Below are 6000 nucleotides of genomic sequence, written 5' to 3'. Positions count from 1 at the left end.
AGTGATTATGGGCAGGACTTGGGGAAAACGAGCTTCTTCAAAGTGATATGGCAAATGGAATTGCAGAGTTGGGAGTGTCACACCCTGTTAATTGGGTTTTTGGTCCTGGCTAAGTGCTGATCTGGTCTTTGCAGGCTGCAGATTGCTCAGATTCCTCTCCAGAACAGCCTGGAACTCCTCTTTCCCTAACAGCTTCCCTTTTCTTCTCCTTTCCCTGGATGGCAGCTTGGCACTTCTCACACAGACTCAGACATAGTGCAGATATTTGATGGTTTTAGCAGGGATTGTTGTGCTCAATGTGCAATTATATTTACTTGTCAGCTATAGATTGGGATGAGCAACCCTCCAGTGCTGCTGGATTCTCTTTCCTTCCATACAGTGTGTGTGGGAGGGATTGGTGCCCTGAGACAGCATGGCAGCTCATGAAATCCTACCCTGAGCACTTCAGTGTGTTTTTCTTACAGGGAAAACAAATATGAAGAAGAATGGGAAAAAAAACCTCACTTTGCACTTTTGTATTTTCTTAGTGTGTTTTTAATATAGCAACTTTAGCATATCTTTCTGGAGGCTGGGCAGCCCTACCTACCTGTGATTTAGTAAAAATGGCTCCAGTTTAAGCAGGAATGATCTGACTTGGGAAAAAAAAGATTTATGAAACCTCTCTGGAAGTAGGGAAGTCATCGATGAGGTTTGTGTGTATTCACTGTTTCCATTTTGTATTCAGAAGGTTTAGTCCCAGCTATTTCAGAAAAGTTGGGGAATTACCACTTGCAGATAAATCTTGTGTCTAAATTGTACTTCTTGGTTGCTAATTTTGCTAATTAAAATATCTATCACCCATGCACGGCCTCAGACTGATATAAAACAGGAGCATGACTGTCTGTAATTTAATGAGGAGCTGTACATGATCCACAGATTTTGCCTGGATGGCTGTGCTGGAATTTCTCCCTGGGTTGACACCAGGATGTGCAGTGTGTGCTGGATGAATTTGGAAAATAATCCACATTCTGCTGGAAAGGGTTGGTGGTGTCATCCCTGAGCCACAGGGCTTTGTTCTCCATCAGAGAGACCAAAGCCAGCAGGACAAGGGCTGATGGTTTAAACTGAAAAGGATACCTTTAAACTTGGCTTAAAGAATTGTTTTGCAGTGAGGGTTGGGAGGCACTGGATCATTTCCCCAGAATGTGATAAATCCCTGGAAATGCTGAAAATGAGATTGGACAGAGCAACCTGATGTGGTTGAAGATGTCCCTGCCCATGGCAGGGGGGTTGGACTGAATGACCTTTAAAGCTCCTTTTCTACCCAAACCATTCTAAGATTCTCTGATTCTAATTTGTACTTTGGAGCTTCCAACTGTGAGACAACAAAATGGACAAAGCTCTGTTTGCCCACAGCTTTGAGGTCTCAGTATAATGATTTTCATGGAATTTCTGCTCAGGTTCCTGTGGGTTTGTCTCCTCAGGGATTAGATATATTCTGCACAGGATGCTGTTCCCCTCGGGGCACTGGGCAACACTCCTTTCCCACTGGGAATTTCCACACTGGACCCCACTGGCCTTAGGCACCAGAAATCTGTTTTCTGCATTCAAATGGGAACCAGCATTCCCTGTGCACTAATGTGCATCATCAGTCTTTCAAAGATGCTTGATTTCTGTTTGATTCTTAATTATTGTAATAGTTAAGGCACTTAACATGCTTTAGTGATTTACTTCATTTAATTGGATGTAGTGATTAGAATATCTTTTATATTGCCCTCGCTGCGGTTTTAATTTAAGATTATAATCTCATGGTTCTTTTCAGTTCCTCTGGCTTTCATTTAGATACTGCTCTTCTTTTCTGATTTCATTTTGTTTATTCGTTTTTCCTGCTGATTCAGTAAACACGCTGCTAGGATGATTTCTTGGGGAACCTGAGTGTGGTTATAAATTCTTTCATTTAGTGCAGACATTAATGAATTTAAAAAAGATATGAACATGATGCATGAGCCTGTGCTCAGCCTCTGGAGCTGTCTGTTGCTTTTTGCAGTAATTTGCTAGAATTAAAAAAAAAAAAAAAAGGAAAAGAGAAAAGAAATTATTCTCTTGATGGGGCATATGAAATATGGAGATGGAAAATGGCAATGTAATGTCCTTTTTGTGTGTGTCAGTGGGCCCTGCTTTAGCACATGATGAGCAGAGAGTGATATTTTGGTGTTGGTCCCCAGAGCAGGAACTGCTCTGCTGAAGGGAATTAGAATTTAAGGCTGTGGGTTCAGTCAGCACTGCCCTGTGCTGAGCACACCAGCACAGGCACAGGGGAGGATGGAGAGGAGGCAGGGCTGGGAACTGGGCTGAACAAGCTTGTTCTGTGTGATTTGAGGAACAAACAAGCACTTCTCTGCAGGGACAGAGCTAGATTCTCCAAATTAGTTTGACATGTACAAAAGCATGTTCTTTTTTCCTCTTGGCGATGCACAAAATCACACAGATAATCCACTTGGTTTGTCAGGGTAGAAATACATGGCAGCTGTATTTTTTTCTCTGCTCTGGTGCCAAATTCCAGAGTCCTCTGGGACTGTATTTCTCCTTTCAGAGGGAAAGGGCCAACACAGACACAGGCATGAACAGGAACTTGGAGAACCAGCAGGCTGGTTGTCAAAAATTCCCATTGGCAATTAGGCTGGAAAAGCTGAGAGATCCATTTTAAGGGCTGCTCAGTGCTTGGAGCTTTGTCCAGCTGAAATCCATGGAAGTAGAAAAGTGTTTTATCTCTTTCTCTCCTCGCCAGCACAGATAGGGCTCTATTCAGGGTTTGCCTGAATTCTAACAAAGAACTAAAATCACGAAACCCACAATCCTTACCATGAAAATGCTCCAGGGATCCTGTTCAAAGAGAATAAAGGAGGAGGTCCTCTGTGCAGGGCTCCTGGTCCTGCCCAGAGCTGGTCACTCTGACAAGGGAAGCTCATCATCCCCATGTGCCTCTGGCACTGGCAGCTCCCTGGGCTGGAGATCAGCTCAAAATTCAGGGTTCATCTTCTGCCCAGGCCAGATAATGAGGTGAAAGCCACTGACACACACAGGGCCTCAGGAACAGCCTTTGATGAATTAATGATTTAGCCTCTCTCATCCCACCTGGGTGCCACTGCACAGAACCACCTCCTGGAATGTGGGAATGTGGGAATGAACCTTCTGAGCCACAGCCCAGTGCCTCTCACCCCTGAGAGCTGAGCTGGCTCTGGGAAGCCTCCCAGTGAAATCAGGGAGGTGTTGTGCACATCAAGGTGCACAAAACACTATTTCAAGTACCAAGCCTGGCTCTGGGTGATCACAGCCCAGGCTGGAGCATCCCAGTCTCTGCATTGCCACAAAACACCAGAACAGCTCTGGTGCTTGGAGCTGCCAGGTGTCAGACCTGTGATACACATCCTAGAGCAGTTAAAGTGTTGTGATGAGTGCTAAAATATTAACAAATCGTTGGGTATTTAAAGGGAATCATTTAGGGCTCATCTGGCTAATGAGGAAGATGAAATGGAGCTGAGCACTTCCTGTGAGTTGTAGGGAGATGTCTGAGATCAGCTGTGGTGGGGAAATATCAGGGAACACCTCGTTAGCTCCCTCGTGTACAACTCCTTATCTGCCTCTTATTAAGCTTTCATTAATTAAAGCTCCAGAATTCAGTATTTTTAGTTAGCTGCTCTCCCAGCATGAAATTCAGCTAATTCTTCTACTATTGGAAACAAAGCTCCCAGAATGAAGTTTATTCTTACAGTGTTCTCGCAGTTATTTATTTCATATTGCTGTCATGCATGGATGAATTTATATGATGCTCTGATGACCTTTAGAAATTCTTCTGATTAAATGCTGTTCTACTTCATTATGACATTTCTGTACTTGTACTACCCGATTTGATGTGTACAGCTTAATAACACAACTAGACATGAATGCTAATAACTTTACAATTCATTGCATTGCTATTTTTTAATGTAGATGAATTTTAAAACAAGTTTCTCTTGCTGCAGGCTTACATGAATCATATAAATTAGAAGGTAACAAAAGAACATATTAGCATTTGTTAGCCTGGATGCACAAATTTTGTAGTAACCATTTTAATATGTACTACAACTTTTCCAGCCTCAAGTTTAATATGTACTACAACTTTTCACCCTCGATTTTTCAACCAACATCATAATTGAATTGGTTTCCTTCTTGCCTAAGGATAATGATTTTACACTGATGGAATCATTATTAGATTCTAAGGATTATACCAATGATGCCTGCTTTACATAGAACTAAAAAAAATTAAGATTATTCAACTGTAAAACGCTTTGTTACACAAAGGCTACCGTAAGTTGGAGATAAATGAATTAATGATTGTGTTTAGAGTTGTTGGTAATGCCCAGCATCCATAACTGGAGCTGCAGGGCTCTGAAAGCCCCGTGGCTCTGGTGAAGTGCTGCAGGTGGGCAGTGGAGCTGCTGCTGTGCTGCTGAGTGCATCAGGCAGGAGAGATCCTGCAGATCTGCTCAGGAATCACTCTGGAACCTCCTCATCCTCAGGGCAAGGTGGAGAGGGGAAGGGAGGAGGCATTGCTGAGGTGTCTGTGCTGGGAGCTGGTTCAGGTTGGGTTTGGAAGAGCTGCTGCTGCTGCTCCACCTCACCTTCCCAAGGGTTAAAATCCCTGGAATTGGTGCAGAGGAGGTGAGATGCTGCTCACCTGCACCCATCACTGCTCCCTGCACATCCCAGCACAGCTTCTGGGCTGGAGGGAGGGGAAAATAACCCAGGTTAAGAGTAAATGATGAATTCCTGCTCTCCTGAAACCCATCAACGTTTCATGGGTAATTACACTTCAGGCTGCAGAAATAGGTGTTGAATTAATTGATTTTGCAGTTACATCCTGATGTGCTGAGTGGGTGTTGGTCTGCATGGACATGTCAAAATAACATCTTCAGAAGTCTCAGGGGTGAAAGGCTTTCACCTCTATCTGTTGAGTAATCAGCAATTAAAATACAATATAAATATCTGAATCTTTTCATCTGAAAATGAGGAAGAAAAGCCTTTAAATACAGGAAATATTTTTGTAATTTTTACCTGTCAAATATGAAGTGTCCGGAACTGAAATTCAACAAGTAGTCACTATTCCTCTGGCTTTTTAAAAGCTGGAGGTTAGCCTCAATTAAAAAAAAAAATTAAAAATCATGTTTCTTTAAGCATCAATTTAAAATCATTTTAAACCACAGGTGAGAGACCAGTCAGCATTAACTCCAGGGGACTGAGCTTCTGCATGATTTTAAAAATCCTTCGTGCTTTGTGATTGCTGCTGGATGTCACTTCAGAGGTAAGGGAACACGATTGCTTCCCCTCACTCTGGTTTGATTCATTACAAAAACAAGAGTGAGGAGCTGCACCAGCTGCAAGCTTGCACTGACTAATTGTGCACAGGGTGATCAATGTATGAAATCAAATGCTATGCCCGTGGTGCATTAAAACATTCTCCAACTCCTGAGCTCCTCAGCTGCCCCAAGGTGGCTGGAGGAGCAGCACAGAGCTCCTGGTGTGTGTGGTTCAATAGCTTCCTTAAGCTGAGATGTAAACTTGTCTCAAAAAGAAAAAACAAGCTGACCTACAGGTAATAGAGCTGCATTGAATTCATCTCAAGCACATGTTAAATTTTCTTGACACCATTACCCTTTTCCTTAGGAAACTTCAGAGCGGGCTTGATTAATACGAAAAATAAGGAAAAACAACCTGTAAGAGCAAAGCAGGAGAACTCAGTGGCCAATCTGCTTTCAACCTTTTGCTCTTTGTATTCTCAGCAAAAGAAACAAAATCTCATCGAGCTTTCTTTTCAGCACTGCACAGGGCTTGAGACTATTTCCTATGCTCAGCTCTTTGTAACAACAAAACAAAATAATTAAGGTGTTTCCAGCAATGTTAAATCGAGTCGATAGCAGGAGATGAGATCTCCAGATCCCAGCCCAGACTGCCACGCATTTATTGAACAACCTGGGCTAAATT

This window comes from Lichenostomus cassidix, chromosome 12, assembly GCF_008360975.1.
Source record: "Lichenostomus cassidix isolate B80296 chromosome 12, HeHo_3.0, whole genome shotgun sequence".
Taxonomy (NCBI): Eukaryota; Metazoa; Chordata; class Aves; order Passeriformes; family Meliphagidae; genus Lichenostomus; species Lichenostomus cassidix.
This window is presented reverse-complemented; position numbering follows the sequence as displayed.